This window comes from Etheostoma spectabile, chromosome 5, assembly GCF_008692095.1.
Source record: "Etheostoma spectabile isolate EspeVRDwgs_2016 chromosome 5, UIUC_Espe_1.0, whole genome shotgun sequence".
NCBI lineage: Eukaryota > Metazoa > Chordata > Actinopteri > Perciformes > Percidae > Etheostoma > Etheostoma spectabile.
In genome coordinates, this window is record NC_045737.1 from 1270906 (window position 1) to 1285982 (window position 15077).

The window sequence follows — 15077 nt, forward strand, 5'->3', positions numbered from 1 at the left end:
CGGGTTGCGGGGGCAGCAGCTCCAGTAGGGGACGCCAAACTTCCCTTTTCCCGAGCCACATCAATGGCATCTGGCTCAGCTCTAAAACTACAATGTAGATAATGTAGAAATACAAGTAACTGTCCTGCATTCAAAATTTTACTTAGAACAAAGTATGGAATACAGATGTATTATTAGCTAAATATACTTAAGATATCAAAAGTAAAAGTACACATGATCCCTTTGCTTGTAAGCAGTATTTTAATGTAGCTGGTTGAGTGTATGCTGATTTATACTACAGCAATACAGTTCACAGTATATTGGAGAGCAATGGTTTTAGAAGTTTTCAGATATTTTGCTTAACTTAGCAATAAAACAATTTACTCTTTTGTAGTGGGACATGTTAAAACCTTCATCATTTTTATTAATACATGGAGTCATGGTGACCTTCCATAAATCTCAGCATAGCTCTGCTCTCCAACTTGACCAGACAGCCACAACAACTGCAAACACCTGTGTGCATGATACTTAATTAATATAATGCATTATATTTAATGAGTTATTCATATGTTTTTTTATGTGATAAGAAGTTATAGCTGTTAAATAAATGTAGTGCAGAACAAAGTTAAGTATCTCAACACTGTACCTAAGTGCAGTATTTCAATCAATGCATTTACAGTTTTTTTGGTTTAATATGTAACATAATCATAAGGCCTCTTTTCTGCAAACCTACATGAGGTACGTAAAAAGTAATCTGTGGCAAAGTAACAGCTACAAAGTTTTCAATTAAATATTGTAAAGTAGAGTTATGTATATCTAAAAGTACCTTGAGCTGGAAAATTGTAATTGTGGCTATTGTATTCATATTGTAAATATGTACTCTACCAGTCAAAAGTTTGGGGTCACTTAGAAATTTCCATTGCACTTCATTATAGACAGAATACCAGCTGAGATCAGTTGCATTGTGTTTTTAACCAGGGCAGCTGTTTAAGGGGCTTACACGCTGCAAAAGTGTTCTCCAATGTTTTCTAAGTTAGTTTTTTAAATGATATCAGATTAGTGAACAGTATGTGGCTTTGGAACAGTGGATGAATGGTTGCTGATAATGGGCAATGTAGACATTGCATCAAAGATCAGCCCCCCACTCAGATCAGATGGTATTCTGTCTATAATGGAGTGGTATGGAAATTTGTAAGTGACCCCAAACGTTTGACCGGTAGTGTGTCACCACACATGCTGTATGCAGAGATCCATCTTTTTTGTTTTTCTTTGTTCTGGCGTGCTCATGTACAAGCCATCCCATCTCTGCAACAGATCTCCCCCCTCGGGATTAGCTTCTCAAATGTTTAAAAGTCTGTAAATATATGACGCATCCTTGAGTCATTCTTGAGTTGTTTTGTATCCATTCCTTGTCTTTTGTGCAATCATTCTAAATGGCTGTATAATAATACATGTCAGAAGACGTGATGTTTTCTCCGTATTTCTACAAGATTTTGGCTGGAGAAATGTTGACAGCTTGAAGATGAAGGCTTGAGCTGCATTATCGTACACACGTGGCTGATATTTACTTATGCCACGTGCTGCTGCCGAAACTGGAGCACAGGGGATGATGCCTGCCTGCTGTCCTTTCTATTGCAAAACACAGACTTACAGTCAGTGGATCTTTAATGAAATGATTTAATGACTCTATTGCAGTGTGCAAGCTGAGTGGTTCCCTAATGCTGTTGAACGTAAGTGGCTGTTGACCTCATTTCTGTGTTTCTTTTGTTATCTATTACCTCCATTCTACGGTGGCCGAGCTGGTTCAACACAAATAAAAAAGCCACAATACAAACACAAAAGCTACATCGCTAACACAAAAGCTACATCAAAAACACAAAAGCTACATCACAAACACAAAAGCTACAACACAAACACAAAAGCTACAACACAAAATCAAAAGCCACAACACAAATACAAATACAAAAGCCATAACACAAATTCAAAAGCCACAACACAACCGCAAAAGCTACAACACAAACGCAAAATCTACAACACAAATGCAAAAGCTACAACACAAACACAAAAGTTACAACACAAATATCAAAGCTACAACACAAATGCAAAAGCTACAAAAAAACTGCAAAAGCTACAACACAAATGCAAAAGCTACAAAAAAACTGCAAAAGCTACAACACAAATACAAAAGCTACAACACAAACACAAAAAGCTACAACACAAATACATAAGAAAAAACAGAAGTGAGTGACAACAGAAGTGAGCGTGTTGTTGAGAAACAGCTGGCAGATAAGCAGAGGCCAGAGGCCTGGGGTCCATTTCACGAAGGAGGTTTAACAAACTCTGAGTCTAACCCTGAACTCTGAGATAGGACACTCTGAGTTTTTGGTTACAAAACAGCTTATTCGAGTTGGTTCAATCAACTCAGAGTAGGTTCACTCAGAGTTAACCCCGTTCACTAACACTATAAAAAGGCAGCATGAATGGAGCCATGATACTATGATTGGCATGGCACTGCGATTACGATTGGCATGGCAACAACCAAAAACTAACTGGTCAGCGGAAACACTCATGCACGCAACACAGCAAGGTGGAACATGTATTTAGGTAAAAAAGCATCACAGCGGTTGGAGTAAAATAGCGAGAATTGGTGTGGGAGAAAATGACTGCTTGAGTCAATTAGTAAACTCTAATGTAGTGTATTACAGTTTTTTCCAATTGCTAAACACACTACAAATGCATGCACAGCACAATTATTTAACTGACACACAGAGAGCAAAACTTCCTCTCAAGTCTCAGAAAGTCTAAACACATTTCTGCTTTACACACATTTGCATTTCAAAATGGCACTTTTAAATGCACTGAACACAGTTTCTGCATAAGACACAAACAACTCTGACATAAAGTCACTATTTGCCATTTCAAAACACTGCCATTTAAATGACACTACATGAGGAAATGACTAATTACATGTGCCACCTTGCCAAACACCATTGGTTAATTGTAAACACTCCAATCAGGATGTTAGCATATGAAAAGAAAATATTAGGCTGCATTGTCCAGCCCTATATATTTCTTTATTTGTTTTTCTAAAGGACTGAGAGACGACACCATGGGGGAGGAACAGTTGTCCCTGTATACTGGATAACACCATATTGACAGATTGTATGTGTTTTCAGGGAGTAGTATGGAATGGATGCACATGCAATCCCATGAGTTTAACTTTATAGATGAGGCTTTTAAACCTAGCAAAGAGCGAAGAAGAGGGGGACGGGCATTGGCCCCACAGAGCCATCGAGATTTCCTGGCACGTGGTGGGAACTCACAGTGTGTGCTCTGGATCCAGTATGCATGTTGTCCTCCACCGTCATGTAACACCTTGGACCATACACACAGCACATATTCTCAATTTCTGGACAGACTTCACACATTCTCACACTACAGAGCTATGAATGATGCAGACCATCAAGGAAACCGGTACGTTGTAGTATGGGACAACGTGAGCGTTCATGTGCGCCGCTGTACAAACTGGTCGCTGACCACCACACATTGTTGCGATACCTCCCACCATTCTCACCATGTCTGAACCTCAAAGAAGAGTTCTTTTCGGCATGGCGGTGGTGGAAGGTATACGACCCGCGCCCTTTGAGCGGTGCCTCTTGTGCAGGCTATGGAAGGCATGTGATGAGTGTATTGGTGCAATTCAGGGAGGATAAGGATCAAGTGCTCCCCCCTCGATGTCTGTGGGGGGACTATTGTCTGTGATGCCGATGTTGTGGACCGAACCGGCTGTCGGCCAATGGAAAAAACTGTAATTATTTTTTCTTGCTTCTTTTTTTACTGTGATATATTTTGTCTGAAATTTTCTTTTTCAGTTTACTGTTTTTTGTAAGAATATTTTTGTCAGTCCCATGTAAATAATCTGCAATTTTTTGCACTGACTTGTTCACTGTAGTGAAACATAAATAATGTTTTACCAGCATGTGTGTGTATCTGCCATATTTCTGTGCATGTGAACAATCTAAAACATTTTTAATATAGGCAAGGCATAGTAAAGATGAGGGTGCTTTTCATTATGCCCACAGTGTGAGTTGGTTAGGCAAAAATCTGGTAATGTGATGAATGAGTGTGGCATTATGCAAAAGTTTGATTTTGATAATGCTATGTGTAGTTTGGTTGCAGTGCTTATTGCAGGATATATGGGTGTTTTGCAGTTTGGGTGTGTGGTTTTGTGAATTGTGTTATGTATTTTGATAAAACCAGACTAGTTTGCAAAATTGTGTGTTAGCAATAGGAAAAAACTGTAATTTCATATTTAATCACAGGTAACTTATAATATTATCTCCAAAAGTCTAAACACATTTTATGCTTTACAAACATTTTTCAATTAAAAATGGCACTTTTACATGCACTGAACAAGTTTCTCTGCATAAGACACAACAATCCAAGATAAAGTTACATGTTTGCCATTTCAAAACACTGCCATTTACAGTTTTTCTCGATTGTTTACACACATTTTCTGAAAGAATGCCTCATGCTCAGAACTCTACCCCAAAATCAAAAACACACACACAATGGGCAAAACCCCTCAATTCTCCTGCAAAATGAAACTTTACATTCAAAAAAATGTTCCAAAACAATGGGAAAAACTTCTCTCCATTTTATTATAAGATTAGGGGTGTTTTTTTGTTTAGTGTTCCACTACAGACAGTACCATAACATAAGTGGTTATAAATTTTGATTTTATACTCAGAAAACACAAATACAAAAGTAACATATATTTTATTTGTCCCCCCAAAAACCATGTACACGTTTACATCCCATTCCCAACCAACACAAAGTTACCATACACAACAACAAACACCAGATAATTTACTGTACACAGTTACAGTAAAAAGCTGAAAAAAAAACTACTATGCGCATCTCTCTTCTGATTCGGTCTGGCCACAGCACTCATCCACATCCAAAGCTATGTTTTCCCAGGCCAAGCAGCGGGGGAAAAATTGCCATGGCGGATTCCCGCCATGGGAGACAGCTGCATATTTCCCCCATGCGTCCCCTATAGCTTGGAGAAGAGGTAAACGCACTTGTGGATTTGGTCAAACACTTCTATCTCCAGCAGAAAAAATTCCTCAATAGGATTGAGGAATGGAGAACATGGAGGGAGTAAAAAGCCTGGGGGGGGGGGGGGGGCAGTGAACCGTGATGAACCAGGAGCCCGGTGGAACTCCGTTTTTACAATATAATTTTTTTGTTAGTAATATTGCAATTCTTTGACTCTTTCTGAACCCGCGTTCTAATGGCACCTGTAGACTGGCTTTATCCTGAGATGATTTCGCACAAGACACAGTCCGTGAGCGTATCCTATCAATATGTTTTTAAAAAGTCATTGTTTTTCTTTGTATTTACCGTATGTTGTTTGTAAGGCATTATTTTCTAGGACCATGTTCATGAGTTCAGTTTCCTGTCAAAGAGACAGAAGACGGTCCTGACCACCTTGGGTTGTTCTGCCAAACAAATAGAAAATACTGTAAAGACTGGAAGGAATTAAACGTAGGAATACTTGAGCAGTACTGCAATATTCTGTGAATAGTAGATTGATACCTATTCCATTCGGAACTTGGGAATGATGGATTGCTACAGGTACCTGCTCACATTTTGGCTGTTATCTTTGCCATCAGAGATTTGACAGTCTCGTGGATTTCTCTTCTCTTCCTGTTTCCACCTCCTACTACTCCTCTCACTCTTGGTTCTGACTCTGGTCAAATGTGGCATCATTCCTCCAAAACCGAAGAGCTCACCTTTTGCCGTATTATGCTTAAAGTCGGATTGCTAACGGTTAAAAGCTGTGTGACGGGAGTGTTTTGCCCTTGTGATGGGGGCCGTGTGCCTATTTGAAAGGCAGTGATGTTCCTTGTGAAGGCCAAGAGCACGTTCTTAGACATTGGCCAAGGCAGGAGACAGAGAATTGTGTGTGGAGTGTTTTGACAAAATAAGTGTGTTTTAGACTGCAGTCTGAGTGGTCGTGGGAAAATAATACAAGGAATGACGGTGGTGATGAACGGGCACTCAGGAACGGCCACGTAAAAGTGGTTAACGTATATTAAGAATTAACCAAAGACTAAACGCGTGTGTGTATGTGATGACATATTATACTTATTTGCTTTGCCGCGCGGGTACAGCATAGGAGAGAGAAACAGGGGGCTATTCTTAGTCAGGATAAGCTACAGTGAGACCGAAGAGGCGATGGTTGAGGCCAAGGACATGAAGTTCCGAGGACGGTCTGCTAACTCAGAGAAATGGACCTACAATAAGAAGGAGTGGAACATAGCTGTCTGTGAAAGTAAATGATAACGAAATAATCGACAGGCAAGACGAAAGAGGAAGAGAAAAGCGCAGGGAGGTTTAAAACAGCAACAGTATAGCTGGACCAATCCGGCCAAAAGGGGGAACCAAAAGCACCCTGGAGCACCACTATGTTTACGTGCCTTTTTGGGAACCTGATGTACTAGACAAGTGTGCCCATCAGGTCCGTGAATGTCTGAGAATGCTCGGACGCATTTCTTGTGGACCACAAGAACCATAAAACGCTGTGTTAATCATATGGAGTCAGTTGTCAGTTTGATAGAAGGATTTATCCAACAACTTTGGTGAACCCCGACGTATAACGTTGGACAGGAGATCCAAATGGGACATTGGCATTGTGCCACGGGTCCGGTTTCGCTCAGCCACGGAACTGACATCCCGCAGACACGTGAAGGGGACTCTGAGCGGTCGAACGGCGATGAGTGGGTGGATACCTGGAGAGCTTCTCAAACAAAAAAAGGTAAGCAAGAAGCTGTTTAAAATCAAAATTCTGGTATTGGCTGAATGGAAATACTAAATTGATGTGACTCACATTTTCACTGGGTAAGTGTTGTTTTAGCGAAAAGTATTGATTGAATTGTGCTGAATTAAAAGGGATTATAAACGATGAAAATGTTGGGGCCTTGTGATGTGATAAACAGAGAAAAACATAGGAGGTTGTGAGAGAATGTTGAATAATCGGGGTGAGGTATAGGAGGGCAAGGGCCAAATAGCAGAGGAACATACGTCCAGAGGTTGACGAGGTAGGAGATGCGAGGACAGATAGTTCAGATGAGTGATGGGAAGTGCCACCCTGGTTGGTGGGTAACATCCGGAAAAAGAGTTGCAGTTTAAAAGATTGTTCTTGTAAATACGAGGTCCAACGCGAGTGTATTGTGCGAAGGAGTGAGAGGTCACTTTTAAGTGTAAAGATTTTTATTAGAGAATGGAATAAAAAGGCTCTAGATGGCTAGTTTAATCGAAAAGTTGTTCGTTGTTGCAGGTGTGATTTTGTTGTGGTTTGGCTTGTTGGATTTTTTCGCAGGATGATTTGTTGTAAAATGACGACCCCTTTTGTAAAAGTGTAGGAGGGGCAGTGACAGTTATGGCAGTAAAGGAGAGGAGGGAAGAAAGTAGCAAAAGAGAGTGTGAAGACTGGGGAGACGAGGAGGATGGATTGGGGAGAAAGGGGCCGGTCCCCGGAGAAAGTAAGAAAAGTGGAAGTCTGACAAAAGTCCGTTGGAAGTCTGCGGAAAGGCAGGCAGAGGAGGAAAAAGAAAAGAAAATGGTAAAAGGACTAAACCAAAGCAGAAGAGTCTTGAGCGCAGAAAGAGGAAATAGGGGGGGGGTTTGAAAATGGACCAACTGCAATACAGAAACCAATTGGGAGACAAAACAAGGCTGACAAAAGTTCACCAACAAACTGAGACAAGAAGCTGAACAGAATTACCCGCTTTCCACAATCAAACGCTAGCGCCGAGAAACCCCGCTGCCCGCTGAGGCGGCCCCCGCAACAAAACCTTTTATCCAGACATAAGAAACCGACGATTTCCGCTCCACCGCCGCCATATACAGGTACAAGGCATCAAAACCCATCCAGCCAGTTGTGACTGCCTTTACAGCCAAAGCATTACAAATAGACGTACCACAGGAACCTTGATACCGGCATGAGAGGGCGCGTAAAGGATTTCGAATGTTCTAAATTTAATGGTAAGTCCGCGTTCGGGGAGCAGCAGCGGCGCACCACAAACAGCGGTACAGTCACAGCCGGCCCACGCAAGCAGGCCCCATATTCCGCGGCTTGCCAACCACCATCCAGAGCATTTTCACAGTCCGTAAACGACCCAGTCCACCGCACCATATACCCCACAAGCCAGGAAGTAAGGCCGCTCGGCACAGTCAGACAGCAGCAGGGACGGGAGCAACCCAGACAGCCGCTCTAGGGGCCCGGCCCTCAAACAACCGACATCCCCGCAGGCCCAGATTTAGAGCACAAAGTCCTCAAGAAGTTTTTGTAGCCGGCACATTTTAGCGGTCAATTTACCAACGAGGACCTGACGAGTTATGCTGCGACGCTCAACTAAGTAAGGAAAGACGTAACAAAGAGTTCAGAGAGATTAGAGATAAAAGAGCAGCAAGGCAGCTGCGTCTAACAGTAATGAGCTCAGTGAGGGAGGCAGACGCGCCCAACACCAGAGGCGGGGCTACAATGGCCCACTCGCTCAGTAGGAGGAGAGGAGGAATGGTGATGTACACCCCTTAAGTTTGGTGACTTAGATTCTCTGTGTGCAAAAAACTCCCTCCCTGACAGGAGGGGCGAGCATTCCTCACAGCTTTCAATGTCTTACCGCAGGAGGTGACAAGCCTGTGTTGGAGATCTCAGAGCAGTATTGGGGTAGGAACGGGAGAGATGAAGCTAGTGCTGCCATCCCAGAGGGGAGTAGGACCACTGTCCCGCATCAGTGCCTGCATCCAGCAGTAACCCCTGGCATTTGGGCTGAGCTGCACCGCATGTATCACAGTTGGGGATCATGCAGATGGCATATTTTAAAAGACTAAGTGAGGAAAATTTGATGACAGCAGATAGAGCAAAAAAAAAGATTTGGGCAGCGTGCTATGAGGGCGGCCGTGGGGACCAGTCCGCCGCACGTGGCGCTGTTCCGCTCATGGGGTATAGGGGGATACCCACAGCAGTTCAGACACAGTAGGGAGGATAGTAGGACTGCACCAATGACCGATGCAACATGGGGCGAGCAGGAGTCATTTCTGTCAAACACCAAAAAGGAGCAGAGCAACAACGAGATGAATAAAAAGATACAACTTAAATTGTAAAGAAAACACTGGAAGAATTAAAACAAGACCAAGCCAGCAAAGCTAAACAATGCCAGTCTCACAGAAAACACCCCAACGTCAGACGCCCTCACAGTTGCAGACATGCTGTCTTTTATGGGCCTACCAGGAGACAGCCGCCACATATCCCGACTATACCAACAGAAACTCATCAGCTGTCCTCACCGCACCCTACTCATGGACACACAGAGGCCGAGGCCGCCTTCTCTGACCTTCAAAAGTGCCCTAGCAAGGGCAGAGGACACTCACCTCACCAGGATACTCACGCCCATGTCACTGGATGTTTCTGAAAACAATGGCTTTCTCAATGCATTTTATTAGAAAAAAGGGGAGACAGAAATGTATGATGGACGCCTCATCAAGGGGGCGCTTACAGTCAGGAGCATGATGCATGGAATAATCCAGTGGCAGCGGACGGCGCAAATAAAAGACAAAGATGGGAATGGAGGTCGCATCAAGGAAGGAAAGCGTAGCAGCATCAGCCGCGATTGCAGAATGTTGCTACCTGAGGCACACAGACCAACCATGAAGGAAGAAAACAGACTTCGGAATCTGTCGGAGCTGTGGTGGCACCCCAATGTGAGGGACATGGTGACACATTGTTGTCGAGAGCAGGGTGTGTGGAGAGCATAGGTTCAGAACACCATACACCACCACTAAAAGGATGCGTACCCAGTCCCCACGGCTGTTTTCAAGATACAGTATAGATTCTATGATGATGGGGCAGAAACTGTGGGTGGGGAAAAAGGTCTCTTTGGTTTGGTAGACAGGTTCTCTAGGTGGGTAGAAGCAATTTACACCAGCCACAGCGGACGCAAAAAAAAACAGTGGTTGGCAATGGCTCACAACGAACTCATCACGAGGTATGGGGTCCCCAGGCAAATAGGGTCAGAGAATGGCACAACATTTTAACAACAAACTACTAGAGAAGAGAACAGCCTCTGGGAATCACTCAGGCTTCGGATCAGTTATCATCCACAGTCACAGGGAATGGTGGAAGAGCAAAACGACATTGAAAGGCTAAGATCGCCAAGGCATGTTGCAGGAAGCAAGTTAACATGGGTAGAAGCGCTCACATTGTACCTCATGGCGATGGAGGTCCTTAGAAGGCGAGAAACACTTTTGACACCCACCAAATAATACAGGGAGACAAATGCCAGGACCTCCACTAGCTGGAGGGCACATGCCAATGTTCGCTGTTCAGCAAAATAGAAAATGACAGACTCTATAGAAAGCTAAACATTATGTTTCGCAATTTCTACGCAGGTACAGTTGCTGCGAACAGGAAACCGCAGGAGGAAGCACACTACTGCAAGGTAGGCGATGGTTCAGGTTCAAAGTTTCACAAGAGGAGTGAACTGACCCCAGGGGTCGGGCCTTACGAGTAAGGAGGTTACTCACAAGCGGTGTCCAGGTAAGGTAAAAAGGAGCATCTTGGCACCACTTGACAAATGTGCCCCAGTGGCACCTATAGCCGACCATTGGCAGAAATTAGAAAAGCAATCTCCAAAAGTATAGATGGAAGAGATGTTTTGGCGGGGAACGCCCCCGCATAGTACATCAAACTTGGAAGGCATGGGTTTGGGGAAAAGAACAACAGTCTGTCTAGCTGTAGTAGTAGTAGGGGGTTGCAGCATTATTCTGGGGTGGGAAACATGTATGGGGACGAGACCACAAAGAACAATCACCCGGGTAGTGTTCCAACCACCTCTCAGTAACAAGGAATGAAATAGTACGATGAGAAAAGAAGAGCAGTTTGGGAAGTAAGTAGTGAGGGCAAAACACTTAAGGGCCCATCCACAAGGTGCGGTTGCCAGATTGAATCTCCTATGGGAGGAGATCAAACCCGTCATTTACTGTGATGTTGTGTCAGGCTATAGAATGGAGGGGGTTAATAGTTTCTCTAAAAAACCACAGATGTGTAATTCGGTGACGACTATCAAAAGGTAGGGATGTGAAAGGAGCGCGTTCCGGCAGGTGAAAGGTAGTCTCTGTAACATCTGGTATGACGGGTTTGGACAACAGGAGGGTGGAAACATGCGCGAGGTTGACAGAAACGGAATGGTGGGGTTACAACAGATGAATGGGAGTATGATATAACATCGGGGACTATAGTTCAGACCCACGAAAACTCCCATCACCATCGTCAGTAAATAGAGCAAGTGGGAGCAGGACGGGTCAGGATGGTGGATGTAGCCATAGGTTGTTATGGATAGCAGGAGGAAGAGTGCCCGAAAACCCCCTGCGATAACGATTGGATCCCTCACGCAAACACAGAAGCACTGACATGCAGAGACTACAGTAAACCCCCCCTCTGAAGGAGGAAGACATAATAGTGCGGACTCGCTAAAAATGAGGGGGAAGATGTGTGTTAGAGTTATCAGCAGGTGCAGGCCAGGACCTTTATGGATCAGGCTGGGTGGCAATACCGAATGCCAAAGAACAAACACATGGAAGGGTGCGTGGCAGATTGGTGCCCAGATATGACCAGTCATGTTCACTAACACCGGCCCGTGTTCCTAAGGAGGACCAGGCAGGATATGCATGCATGTTGGAACTCGCACCACTCTAAGACAGTTCCCGCCCATGTACAACCTAGCATCCCTCTCCCCCCAGGCTTTGACAACCAGGGTAGTTTTACCGCCATAAAGGGGGAGGGTGCAGAGATCACGTTTCAATCTCCACGGATCAAGCAAGCCCACAATAAACTAGGGGTGAATATACCCCAGACTGGTGTAATAAACTGTACAAAACAAAACCCACTAGGCCCAGAGTGGCGTAGACTAGGACATTTCTACTATTGTGGGGTGGTCTTAGGTTTTATCACAGCTAAGTTCCAATCCAACGTCAGGAGTTTGTGCTAGGGTTAGATTAGGATCTGCCCATATCTTGGGGGGAAGTGAGTCCAATATACCCAACATAAGGATGTGCAACTGACCGTAAAGAGAAGGCGCCACGGGCGTAGTATGCACAAGGCCGGTTTTGATCCATGGGCGGGAAACCCAAACCATTAGACAGCAATAGGAGTCCTAGGGGTGTCCCGAATGAATACACTTGGGCAGATCAAATCCGACGCAGAATTTGAGAATATACACACTGCTTAGCCAATCTTCCCGTCACTCCCAGCAAAAAGTAGATAGGATAAGTATTGTGATATACTGTTACGCATTGGAAATGCAACTAGGGATGCCATCGAAGGCCTGGCCGAGCAGACGGCCCCAAGGTCCATCTGGGCTCCAGATAGGATGGACGCTGGAATGCTGTTGCTGAAAAAGGAGGAGTCTGTCCATGTTAGAGAGGATGTGTGTAACGTAATCCCTAAACAACACTGCGGATGGAAGGCACCAGGGCTTTGAACAAGTTCGAGCCCTTGCCAAGGAGATGCATGAAGCCTCAGGGTACAAATCCATTGGAGGGTGGAGACAACCTTTTGGCTAAAAGGAGAATTCTGATCACTGCGTGTTTGACATCTATTGCTGTTTTTCCGCTATTATAGTACCTTGTGGGTGGTTGTTGCGTGTGCCTGCCTGCGGACCATGACATCCCGGTCATCACCATGCTTGTCCAAAGAAAAGCACCGACTCCCTATTCGCGGGATGATGATACTCACCATGCTGAGGACGGGGAGGAGTGAGGCACTGCAGTTAGTGTAAAAAAGTGTTCGCACCTAGTAGGTGCGAGAAAAGGGGATTTGGGGGAACTAATACAAGATTAGGTGGTGATGAACAGGGCACTAGGATACGGGCCCGTAAAAGCGCTATAAATTATATACTGAATTAACCAAAGGGACAAAATAAGAGTGGTGTATGTGTGACATATTATACATTATGATTTGCAGCGGGGGTACAGATAGGAGGGAGAGAAAAGGAGGGCTATCTTAGTCAGATAAGCTACAGTGAGCACAGAAGAGGAGATTGTGAGGCAAGGACACTGAAGTTCGAGGACGAGTCGGCTACCTCAGAGAACAGGATACAAATTAAGAAAGGGATGTGAACATGGCGGTCTTGTGAAGTAAATTGTCTTAAATGAACACTAATAGACAGGCAAGAAGAAAGCGGGAAGAGAAAGAGAAAGGGAGTGTAACCCAGCAACAGGTATACGCTGAACCAATCAGGCCCCACAAGGGGAACCAAATATAACCCTGAGCCACACTATTGTTAAGTGACTTTGGGCACCTCTGTACTAGAAAAGGTATCCATCAGGGCCGTGACATTCGAATGCCTCGGGAAAACGCATTTCATCTGGACCACAAGAATAACGGCTGTGTTAATTCATCATGGAGTCAGTGTCAGTTTAGAAGGATTATTCCAACAGGTAGAGCAGGAATTGGGATGTTAGGGTGCCAGAATTGGTTCAGGGGGTGGTTGACTGACAGTACATGCCTGTGGTCATGTGTGTATCAAGTACAGTATTTGTGTGCTTAAATCAATGAGAAAAACTGTAAAAGGCCCTACATTCTTTATGGCCGATGGGTGCCACTAGGCAAACAAACACTCACGGTTAATGTACACTTCAATTAAGAAGTAAGCACTTGAAGGTTTAGTGCCTCGTTCTGGCTATAAGTTTTTCTGCAATTTTCTTTTTCCGTTATGACTTTGGGAGCATATTTTTGTTCAGTCCAATGTAAATATATCTGCCTTGTGGATAGTTGCATGACTTGTCAGCCTGTCTGTAAAAAAAAGTACTGGGGGCCTGCAGGGACCCGAATGAGCAAACACGATATGTTGATGCAGTTGTCTGAGTGCTTACAGTTTTTCTGAATGCTTAAGCGATATAATCATGATTCTTGTAGCCAATTTCTAAACTATTATATGTATAGCAAAACCACTAACTGAGTTGCAAAACTAAAAGCACAAACACTTTGCACTGCACTAGTTGCATTTTTGTAACACACATTTGCAACCTGTAGCACATTCACTGCACACACTCTTTTGCAGAATTTTAAACAAACTCACTGCTTACACTCAATTACCAAATTTCCAACACACTCCTAGCAAAATTATACACATGTATGCTATCATTAACACTATTTTGCCAACTGTCTGGCACACTTCACATGGGAAAACTGTTTTAGAAAATTTAGTTCACTTTGCAATCAGCCAAAAGCACTAAAAATAAGCCACAGGTAAGCTTGTGTGGAGTACAATGGAGGAGCAGTAAGAGTGAGAAGAGTGAAAATCGGGAGGAGGCCGAGGGAGAGGACGTGGAGTTAAAAGAAGCAAGAGGGTTAGAGGAATTTAGAGGAAGAGGACAAGGAGGAGCAAGAAGAGGACGAGGAGGGAAAGAGGAAGGTAAGAAGAGTAAGAAATAGAACTAGAAAATTCCGCAGAAATGTTATCAGTGTGCTGCTTTTGGGGGCCCATCCACACACACACACACAATGGAAACATCAGTTAGGAGTAGTTGGTCAACATGGCGCCAGGGAACAGGGTCATGATAGGGGTGTGTGGGTCTGAGCCGTTTCAAGGGGTTGGTATTGGAGTTTGGGTTTCCCCAGCGTGAAAACTTTAAGTTGATAGACTCCATAGTTACAAAGTCTGCGACCGGAACAAGATTACCTACATTTTGACCAGAAATTATGTCTGAAGAATTAAAACTGGAGGAGAAGAGAGCAGTTTGTTTGTTTCAGAGCATCGTCCTGCAGCCCTCCCTCTGTCCTCTCAACATCAGAACCTGTTTCTATGGTGATTTCGTCAGAGAGGGAGCCAGATTTTTTTTCCAATGTTGTCGATCTGCAGTTGGTTGAGCTAGCGCGAAAAGTTTACTCCGATAGACTCCCTAGTTACATGTCGTGATCGGCACAATATTTTCTACATGGGTTTACCAACTATGAGATAAAGATGAAAACTGGAGGAGAAAGAGCAATTGTTTGGAGAAAAAAAACATTGAATCAGGGCTCCATGCAT

General features: G+C 44.0%; 1 long non-coding RNA gene across 1 annotated transcript in view; it reads left to right on the top strand.

Annotated features, from left to right (window-relative positions):
- The window catches only part of LOC116689538 (uncharacterized), a 20077-nt gene extending 6974 nt beyond the window's left edge, over window positions 1-13103 (top strand). The window contains exons 2-3 of the long non-coding RNA XR_004332025.1: window positions 1625-1631; window positions 13093-13103. This is a non-coding gene — a long non-coding RNA (uncharacterized LOC116689538). The remainder of the gene's footprint in view (window positions 1-1624; window positions 1632-13092) is intronic.
- Window positions 13104-15077: the final 1974 nt, after the last annotated feature.